Raw genomic sequence first — 12,169 nt, 5'->3', positions numbered from 1 at the left:
AAATTACAAACAGTGGTAGACTATATTTCCGACTAGTTGCACACCATATACCCATTTTCATATTCTCCCACCGTCAACAATGGAAGAAATCTCTATTTTTTTAAGAAAATTGTTGACACCATCTTTTGTTTTTCGACCGTCTTTGTAAATGCGCTTCGGTTAATAGGTTTGTGACAAATACACGAGAAGAATTATAAGGGCTTCTTGACGTCCAGGTAGGGTTACAAGATTTTCACAAATTGGTTTTTGTATTAATCAAATTTCGTCGTTGTGTATGGAGCACTCGTACCTTTGCGAAAAATACAAGGGGATTAAACACTTGACATATCAATGGAGTTCCCCAACATGAATTAATTTATTTTACAAATTTATTGTGAAAATACTTATCCACGCTATGTCTCATGCCCTGGATCCGGGTTAATTGTTGTTCATTTCCATACAACTTTCATTCAACAATTTTCAACTGGTCTTGGTGACGTGTTTACAATGCAGGAGTTGAGAAACCCACCAAAATGTCAGTGCGGGAATGGGATAATGGCTCTACAGCAGGCAGGCAGGAGAATTCGTAAGCCATCCAGGGAAATACTACTAAATTTATCCAAAGAAATTCATCATACCACGGAAACTATACCTTCCCTATTATGCACACAACACATTTCAGAGTTGCATCAGACAGTGAAACAACAAGCAATTGTGTTAACAGAAAAGGTGTTGTTTTGGGCCAAAATAATTAATTATAAAAGCTCAGTTTAATTACAAGTCCAATTAAATTATATATGCCCATCAAATGTAGCAGATCAATTCATATCGATTCAGACTGATCACAAGGCGATGAAAAAGGAGAAAATCGTGGGAGGAGAGAGAAATCGTGGGATGAAAAGCGGAAGAACATGGATCATAGGGGAGTGGAGAAGAACCGCATATGTAAGGTCCAAAATTAAGACGACGTAATCCAACTGCATGCAAATCTAGGAAATATGAAAAATAGTTAATTAATTTATTTTAATTGCTAAATCGATTATGTGATATGTTATTATAATGTTTTAGTAGATTTTCTACTTATATGCATTAAAATGTATTTTTAAGGATTATTCGAGTTGCGATCGAGGAACGGAGGCCGATGGCTAAAAAATGGAAAATATTTTTATTAAATAATTGTTTTTTAATTATTTAAAATATGATTGATTCTTTTTCTTATTTTTGAAAATAAGTAGTTTTGAGGTGATTTTATACGCTGGGACATAATTTTTATCGGTGTTGGTTTTTCAACAAAAATGCGAACGTTTTGACAACCCGGCTAATAAATTCACAAACTTTGTTAAGCAAAATAATTTTTAATTGCACTAACGGGCTTAACGGATCTAATTAACTCTCCTAATGGGCCTAAGCTTTGTTAGTATGTTAATTAAATATTTAAAGTGCAAAAACCCTACCTCAATGCCATAATATCCCACGCCCCACCCTAGCACACACACACAAGGACTCTTTTCTCTCCAACTACATGGCACACATAATATTCAAGGGAAAGTTTTTGAAAGTTGCAAGGCAAAATCCAGCCAATGTCTTCGTGTCATCGTTCTTCAATCGGCAACGTTTAATCGTGCGTTAAATACGCAAAGACACGCCATATTCTTCTCTTTACTTATCTATCACACCATAGTAATTGTTTAAAAACGTTTTGCATGAAAAACAAGTTTCATCATGGAATATTTTTGTTTTCCTATCATATGTGATTTTTAAAACATGGTTTATGATCCAAAAACATGTATATTATGTTGTTAAGGGGCTGCCATGATTAGGGTATTGATCAAGGATGTTTTACACGAGTTTTAAGGTCCTAAGAACACACAAAATAAGCTGCAAACATGAACCAAACAAGCTGGAAACCGAAAACATGTGTTTGATGATCATAGGGCTCGGTTTATGGGAGTTGTGGCTTGGGTTTGGTCTCGGCTAGGAACAGGGCTGGCTAGGGTCACGAGAGGGGTCAGGGAAGGAGTCCTATCCACGCTAGGACTCGAGTCGAGGGCTGGGGAGGAGTCCTAGCGAGAGGCTCATAGTAGTGCGCTGGTTGCGCAGCCGCGCAGGGAGTAAGAGGCTCGGCCAGGGGGCTTTGGACTGGGTTAGGTCGACTCACTAGGGTCCTAATAGGGTGCACAAGGGTCTGGTTCGGTGGCTAGGTCCTAGGCGCGAGTTCAAGGAGTCCTTGTCAACTAGGAGTTCTCGGCAAGTTTTGTGCTGGGTTGGGGGCTTCGATTTTGGGGATAGGGTCAAGTCCTAAGGGTCCTAATGGTCCAGTAGGGTCCACAGAGATCTGGTTCTAAGTGGGCTCAAGATGGCTCGAGCATGGCTCGATGAAAATTGAACTTGGCTCGAGGTTAGCACATAGGGGTCGAGTTAGGGTTTTCTTATGGGTTTTAATTCGAAACATGGCACGGAGGTCGAATCATGGTTGACGAGGACTAAAATAATATAAAAGTATAAGTTTTTTAATTTAGAAAATTTATATTAAAGTTTGAAATAAATCGGGATTAAAACGCATTAAAAATGAATAATTAAGGAATAATTGAAAAGTATAGAATTTAAGCTAAATAAATTTGTGATAAATTTAATTTAAGCTGAAATAATTACTTGAGATATGTTAGAGTCAATGAAATTAAGAAAAATTCAAATTCGAGATTTTTATGTCTAGGGGTAAAACGGTAATTTTACACCCAAAAATTAGTAAACGTTATGGCAGTGTCCTGACGGCTGTTTTATATGTTAATATGATTATGTTGCAGGTTTATGGGTTTTCATGATTTAATATAGACATTTAAAAGATATGTTGCATGCTTGGTTTAAAAGAAAAACGATATTTATATGCATGTTATTATAAAGTGATGGAAATACGAAATGTTGAAGGATGTGAATGGATTGTGACTAATACGATGATACAAATACGTAATGAAACGTCTACTCATTTAAATTGCGAAAATATTTTTTTTTATAAAGCTCACATTTTCGAAATAACATTTAAAAATGATCTTAAATATTTAACAGTAAAAATAGTGCAATTTAAAATAACCAAACTCATCTCAAAATCATACGTAAACATGAACCAATCAAAATCTTAAAAATCATTAACGTAAGAAAATATTCATCTTCACTCAATCTCATAAATTATAATGCGGAAAACATGCGGTCCTCGGGTCGTGTCGCCCCACCAGGTCTGCCTACTCAGAGTTCGGCACCTCCAGTCCTCTCAACGTCAAGCTCACCTGCATCACACACGCCTCTAGTGAGTCTAAATATTCAACACACCTGTACCCGAAGTAACAAGTACATATACATAGCACACAGCAGTGCAAAATAGCATATTCCACATACCTTTCATAAACTTTAAAAGCTTAATGTAAACGTGACATATGCAGTAGTGACGTGTCAAAACAGTTCATCATTCATCATCACTCATCATTCATCATCACTCATCATTCATCATTTATAATTCATCATTTATCATTCATCATTCATCATTTATCATTGGTGAATTCACTTCATTAGAGGTGACTTTGGAGACCCGGACGCTAATCATATTCTTAATCATCATTAGGACAATTTAATCAATTATAATAAACAGGGTCTAAATTTTTTTTTTAAATTGCGGAACGTAATGGAATACATGCAAATATACATCTCAGTATATTAAAAGTACAAGTCTGGTACTATATATACAATCATTCAACTAAGGTTTAACAACTAAATGTCAAGTGTCCAAACCCTATCTCTAATCCAAGTCCGTAGTCTCCACTCTAATCACGATCTATCTTCATCTCCTCGACCCTGAACCTGTCCTACCTGTTGTCATGCACACATAAAAACACGACAACAGCCGGATAACTCCGGTGAGAAATAAATCTCAGTATAAATCAACGAAACATGCAATTATATCAACAATGTAAAAGCATGTTAAACATGTAACAGAATTAGAAACATAATCCATATAACATCGCCAATCAAACTCGTGACTCCACGTTTCAGACTAGACTCAATCCTAGTCTAGGGATCCCGGTTTCCAGACGTTGGCATTCCATATCGACCAACAGTAATAGAAGAAACTCTGATTCTATCCACGTCGATATAACCAAGCATCCAGTGTCTTGACCTAACCGTCACAGACTTTGGCGTTTCACCAATTTCCTATCCTGTGGCATCGTGCAATGTGCCCGTGGCGATCCCACCACTATCAGGCACTTCTGTCACAAGATCACTCGTCTAATACTCATCTAATACGTGCTTTCTATAAATCAATAGAACAAGCATATCAAATCAAATCAATGAACATAATAATAATAAGTATGTGATTTAGGGAAACTCAAGTATATCCCACTTGAGTCGATGTCCCAATACCACATTGACTTATACCTTTGTCTTCTCGATCTGAGGAAGTCGAAGTCTCGAAGTTAAATCTGTCCATATCAAATCTGAAATGACAATATCGAATATACTGTATCAATGTATAACTCAATTCAACACTGAATCTGATTAATCTGGATTTAGGTCAAATCAACAGAATAACGGCACAATCTTAGTATCCCCGTCAATATCAAATCAACAGACATCAATTACAAATCATAACTCATATCCGATACAATCTGTAATTCATTCATAATCCAAATCTGTCCGATTTCAAATCAATATGATCAGAAAATCATAGCAATTCCATAATCAATCTGTTTCTCAATCTGACTTCGATTCTACGATGTCTAACATGCCAAGAACATCATATATGAAGTGTATTCGATTCCAACAACATCATAATTTCAAAACCTATCAAAACATAACACAACTTATGTCCAGTTGTAGCTTGCGTTGATAGGAACACAGTACTGAAGTCGGATTTAAATTCTGACGGGCGGATCTTTCACAAAAAGCATAAGGATTTTTCACAACTTTCCCCTGAACCTTTCTCGGTTTTCTTGCGAAGGAAATGAAGAGAATTGCAACTTATATACATCAGTTGCATGGTAAAGCTACGTGGCTCATCCTTTCACAAAACACGTCTCGCCGCGGGTGCGCTACACTTTGGACCGCGGGTGCGCTGAGCATACTGGATCACTACTAACATTTCAGAAAGAACGACCGCGGGTGGGGTGCTATTTATACCGCGGGTGCGGTGCCTCTACTGTAGCAACACCGCGGGTGCAGTAGATTTTATGGTACGGGTGCGGTGACCGTTCTGTATCTCTTCCAAAATTTCCTATGAACCACCGCGGGTGCACTGTCTTTTGAACTGCGGATGCACTGTCTGTGTTGTCCCAACAATATATTTTGCAACTAAAATCGAATCGCAACGTCTCTTGTTCGGTCTTCGATAAATACCTCAAATCATGCATTAATAATTGCTGATTACCAGCTCACATCTCGGGCATTACATTTCTCCCCCCTTAAGATATGATTTCGTCCTCGAAATCTCAGGTAATCAACTCGTATATCACAGGTAATTATATCAGACACCAAATCTGATAAAAGAAGGGGATATATATATACAGAAGCTAAAAGAAAACTTATTCCACTGAAACAATTCTAGAATCTTTATTTCATTCCAGATTCTGTCTTCTAAATAGCTTCCTAGATGTCCTAACCATTCCTTTGAACTTTCAACAACGGAATAGTCTTCGTTCCGAACTATCTTTATTCAATTGATTCTGATTCCATTCTGGAATAATACTTCAAGAATATATTATCATAATATAACTCGAAGTAACTTTGATAAATCAATCTCAAAATACTGGCTAGACAGCATCCGTATATACCAATTAACAGTTCATAGTAAATCAACAGCAACAGCTGTTATCAAATCTGTTTAATCCCAGTCAATTTCAATATGTACTCTTCTGTCTCAAATACCAATAGTCATCATCCGACATTGGTATATTTAGTCTGTCTATTCGGAACTGTCTTCATTTCTTTTAATTCAGCTGCACTTCTTTTGTCATATCTCTGATCTTATCAGGTCTAATCTTAGGAACCTCAGAGATATCATCCCACTAAAGAGGGAACCTGCACTTCTTACCATACAACGTTTCAAATGGTGCCATCTCGATATTCGTCTGATAGCTATTGTTGTACGAAAACTCACGACATGACAACAACTCCTGCCATCTAGTGCTAAAATCAAGCATTATAACTCTAAGCGTTTTCTCCAAAATCCGGATAACCCACTCTGACTGTCCGTCAGTCGGTGAATGATATGCAATAATCATATATAATCTCGTACCCACTCTTGCTGTACTTCCCGCCAACCGTGCAAAGTCAACCAAAATCATGGTCTAATATAATCAATTCTCGACACTCTGTGTAATCTGATCACTTTTCTGACAGAAATCTCAGTAATATAATCATATCTGTACATTTTCATGTATGAGCTAGCACTCGCAGACTGGGTCAGCCTGTCATTCCTAACTCAATCAATACTCAATCCCGGAAGTATTGCAGTAACTTTGTCACGATATCTCTGGAAATGTAATCCCCTTCCCATTCAGGAATCGATAAGCTATATAACCAATCTCCTGGGTTTATTCTTTCTGTCTTTATCTATCGGCAATTCAGACACTTCAGTACAAACTCTGCCACATCTAATCTCATCTGTTTCTATCAAAGCTGTCTTTTCAAATTATCATATATCTTTCTGCTATCTGGACGAATACTAAATAAACTCTTGCGTATTTCTGACAACGTTAACTATTTCAAATCCGAAATATCTGGCACAATCCATCGGTTATTCACATACAACGCAGTATCACTTACCTGATATTCTGATGGATACCCAGTTCTGACTATCGATAATCAAGTCCTGCCAATTCTGATCAACTTTCTGAACTGTTTTAACTCTCAACATCAGCTCTGATTCGGCTTGTACGGTATCGAGTCTCAACTGTATACAATCGGTATCAAATACTGCTGCAGAAAATAATCATTCTCAAGCAATTCAAAATAACAATCAGATACAGTAGCCTGCTAACTCATGCAACTACAAGTTTCTGATATTGATATCAGGCTCGGCCAACTGATCGCGGTCTCAACTGTGCTAGAATCAATAAATATATCATCTTCAGATATAACAAACCCTGAACACAATCTGTCTCAGTCAAGATGCACATTTCAACAGTTGCTGCATACAACTTTCCAGTTCCCAGAATATTCAATACAATACTCAAATATTCAACAAAAGCAGTCATAATCTTCGAATATACCAGAATACCATAGATAAATAAATCGGATAATTATCAAATATTTTGAACACAGAGTTTATCAACTCACTACTATAGCTGATACATCCCTAACGAGAAACATTCAATCAGAAGTAACTCCCGGTTAATGAATCTGCTATTCGATCTTTCAAATCTTTCAATTCAATCAATATCATTCGGTACGAAGTTCTAAAAGTAATAACAGTACCTGATATCAAGTCAAGACTGAAATCAATCTTCCTGATTAAAGGCAAACCCGGAAGTTCATCTGAGACGACTTTAGCAACTCTCCTGTCGCTGGCAAATCAGTCAATGATACACTCCATCTTAGTAAATCAATTAATATATATATAAGGAATCACTCCGTTCCTTTCGATAATCATCGAGTCATGAACATCATGTATATCAAAGATATTCTAAATCTAGAATTCTTACCGTATAATGTTCATCCTTCGGCCATATCAGGTCCGAATCTTACCATCTTCTGGGATCGGTCTGTAATAGCTCTGTACTTGGTCAGCATAACATTATTCAAAATGTAGTCACAATCAGACAATACAAGTGCACATCAGCTAATTTAATTTCATTCTCATCTTACTGCAGTATACGATGTCTCCCAGAATTCACTGATATAAAAACTCTTCCCAAAAAGGTAAAGAGCTAACAACTACCGCAGATACAGACTCAACAGATAAAGCATACATCAATGCAATTCATTCAGAAATCATGTATAAGATGTACGAGAATCTCCCAATACATATGCAACAAAATCATAAAAGAACAGATACCTGTCACTACATCATCGAGTGCATCCTGGATCTGTTCCTCGGTCACTGCGACCAGATGCTTCTGCTCCCTGGAATCTTCGGGAACCTCGCTGTGGACATACTCTAGCAAAGTGTCCTTGCTGTCGACAGATGTTACAACTACCAGACACACCTTGGCATTGCTCTGTGAGATGTCTTCCTCCACAGGTTCTACAATACACTCCGGTATAACTCGGGCTAGAACCACTGGAGCTAGATGAACCGCTCCCTAACTTCTTGAACTGCTTTTTTCGAGCTTTCAACTGTTCTTTCTTTCCACTACTGCTGCTACCAATTTCGATTCTGGGAGGCAGTTGCTGTGGTCTCGGTGTTGGAAGAACATACGAAGCTTCCTTTTGTCTCATCAGAACTGTTTCTGCTCTTTTGGCTCTGTTCAGAGTATCAGCAAGGTTATTCGGCCGTTTCACATTTACCAATGTACGTATCTCGGATTCAATCCCTGGATGAACTGATCAAATACAACTTCATCGTTCCTAGCCACGTGAGGGGCAAAACATAGCAAGGTAAAGAACTGGCCCAAATACTCATCAATATTCAACTGACCATGTCTCAGATTTGCAAACTATGCACCTTTATCATGTCTGTATGATACGGGGAAGAATCTTTGATAGAATTCAACTTTAAAAATTTTCCACATAATCACTGGATCACGCTGTTCTAAGGCTTCTTTGGTTACCAGCCACCAACTCCTTGCGACTTCCCGTAACTGGTACCCAATTAGTTTAACTCTACAATCATCTGTGAAACCAAGAAATTCAAATAGCATTTCTATATCCTCTAACCAATTCTCACAATCGACTGGCATCTCAGTACCCTTCAGAATCGGCGGTTGAAACGACTGAAACCTCTTTAACTGTGTTTCCATCAGAATTTCTGACACATCCATCTGATTAGTCGAAATACTACCTCGTTCTGGAATTCTTCGAGGAGGTATATCTGATTACCACAAAAGTTAGCAATCACAGGAGATAAAATCCATCTCAGCCCCTTTCTGATCAGCTTACCTCTGACCAAGAATGGGTTCTGATTCATTTTCAAATAATACACATTACCAAATCAACTCATATATTCAGGTAACATGTAGTTTCAAAAAAAACAGTAAAAACATACTGAAATATTAGCATATACAATGTAATTCAACATTATAATAATAACATGCTAGCAATCACATGCAAGGAAAGAAAATTCATTCTACCCCGCTCAAAAGCTCCTATCTCAGTCTAAAGGATCTATCGCTCTGATACCACATGTTGTGGGGACCCGGACGCTAATCATATTCTTAATCATCAATAGGACAATTTAATCAATTATAATAAACAGGGTCTAATTTTTTTTTTAAATTACGGAACGTAATGGAATACATGCAAATATACATCTCAGTATATTAAAAGTACAAGTCTGGTACTATATATACAATCATTCAACTAAGGTTTAACAACTAAATGTCAAGTGTCCAAACCCTATCTCTAATCCAAGTCCGTAGTCTCCACTCTAATCACGATTTATCTTCATCTCCTCGACCCTGAACCTGTCCCACCTGGTGTCATGCACACATACAAACACGACAACAGCCGGATAACTCCGGTGAGAAATAAATCCCAGTATAAATCAACGAAACATGCAGTTATGTCAACAATGTAAAATCATGTTAAACATGTAACAGAATCAGAAACATAATCCATATAACATCGCCAATCAAACTCGTGACTCCATGTTTCAGACTAGACTCAATCCTAGTCTAGGGATCCCGGTTTCCAGACGTTGGCATTCCATATCGACCAACAGTAATAGAAGAAACTCCGATTCTATCCACGTCGATATAACCAAGCATCCAATGTCTTGACCTAACCGTCACAAACTTTGGCGTTTCACCAATTTCCTATCCTGTGGCATCGTGCAATGTGCTCGTAGCGATCCCACCACTATCAGGCACTTCTGTCACAAGATCACTCGTCTAATACTCATCTAATACGTGCTTTCTAAATCAATAGAACAAGCATATCAAATCAAATCAATGAACATAATAATAATAAGTATGTGATTTAGGGAAACTCAGGTATATCCTACTTGAGTCGATGTCCCAATAGCACATTGACTTATACCTTTGTCTTCTCGATCTGACGAAGTCGAAGTCTCGAAGTCAAATCTGTCCATATCAAATCTGAAATGACAATATCGAATATACTGTATCAATGTATAACTCAATTCAACACTGAATCTGATTAATCTGGATTTAGGTCAAATCAACAGCATAACGGCACAATCTCAGTATCCCCGTCAATATCAAATCAACAGACATCAATTACAAATCATAACTCATATCCGATATAATCTGTAATTCATTCATAATCCAAATCTGTCCGATTTCAAATCAATATGATCAGAAAATCATAGCAATCAATCTGTTTCTCAATCTGACTTCGATTCTACGATGTCTAACATGCCAAGAACATCATATATGAAGTGTATTCGATTCCAACAACATCATAATTTCAAAACCTATCAAAACATAACACAACTTACGTCCAGTTGTAGCTTGCGTTGATAGGAACATAGTACTGAAGTCGGATTTAAATTCTGACGGGCGGATCTTTTCGGTTTTCTTGCGAAGGAAATGAAGAGAATTGCAACTTATATACATCAGTTGCATGGTAAAGCTACGTGGCTCGTCCTTTCACAAAACACGTCTCGCTGCGGGTGCGCTACACTTTGGACCGCGGGTGCGCTGTGCATACTGGATCACTACCAACATTTCAGAAGGAACGATCGCGGGTGCGGTGCTTTTTATACCGCGAGTGCGGTGACTCTACTGTAGCAACACCGCGGGTGCGGTAGATTTTATGGCGCGGGTGCGGTGACCGTTCTGTATCTCTTCCAAAATTTCCTATGAACCACCGCGGGTGCACTATCTTTTGAACCGCGGGTGTACTGTCTGTGCTGTCCCAACAATATATTTTGCAACTAAAATCGAATCGCAACGTCTCTTGTTCGGTCTTCGATAAATACCTCAAATCATGCATTAATAATTGCTGATTACCAGATCACATCTCGGGCATTACAGTGACTATCGTACATCATCATTTACGATGGATCCATCATACATAAAATCGCGGTACCCGGCAGCTGTCGGACATCAGTGACATGATCACCCATCCACTGTACCTAAGCCTCATCATCAGCATTTACATATACTTCGATAGCCACAATTAATTCTCATCATTCAAAACATCATCATTTTCATTACTTATAAAATCATGCATGCACATATGTAATTTTTCTTAAAACCAAGCATGCAACATATAATTTCATAAATTCTTAAAAATCGTGATCATGATGCATAAACATTTAAAATATAGTAAATTTGTGCTCAGGGCGCTGGCATGACCAAAATCTCACCCGGGTGCAAAATGACCATTTTGCCCATGGAAACCCAAAAACTACCGTTTTGCCCCTAGACGTAAAATTTCATATTTTTTAATAATTTTTTAATTTCATTGACTCTAACATGTCCCAAATAATTATTTAAGCATCCATGAATTTTTCTATATTTTTATTTGGCTTAAATCGATAACTTTTAAATTAATCTTTAAATATAACATATTAATACGTTTTAATCCTGAATTAAACCAAACCTTAGCATAAAATTCTCAAACTAAAAACTTAGACTTCTAATAATTATTTGAGCTTAAATATAGTTTTCCATAATTTTCTTAAGCTTAAATCTAGACGTTTCAATTGATTCTTTAATTAACGTTTCGTGCGGCGATTAAATCTCGGATAAATCCAAAACTCATTATTTTGATATGAAACTTACCAAACTCTTAAAAAATGTCCCAAAATATATTTAAAAGCATCCCTAGACGTAAACTCGAGCTCATTTCATAACTTAACCGAATTGTTTTAAAACTTGGACCGGAGTCCCGGTTTTAACCCGAAACAAACCGAAACTTAACAAACTATTTCCCAAATTCTTACCATACTTATTATACACAATATCAGTCCCTAATCCACCCAAAACTAGACCCCTTAAACCTTCGAACAGCCCTTAATTGTTGCTGGAATTTTCGCTAAGGACACTCATCGACACCCTACTCACTCAACTCGACTATC

This window comes from Primulina tabacum, chromosome 16, assembly GCF_025594145.1.
Source record: "Primulina tabacum isolate GXHZ01 chromosome 16, ASM2559414v2, whole genome shotgun sequence".
Taxonomy (NCBI): domain Eukaryota; kingdom Viridiplantae; phylum Streptophyta; class Magnoliopsida; order Lamiales; family Gesneriaceae; genus Primulina; species Primulina tabacum.
The sequence above is the reverse complement of the archived record's forward strand: the minus strand, read 5'-3'. Positions refer to the sequence as shown.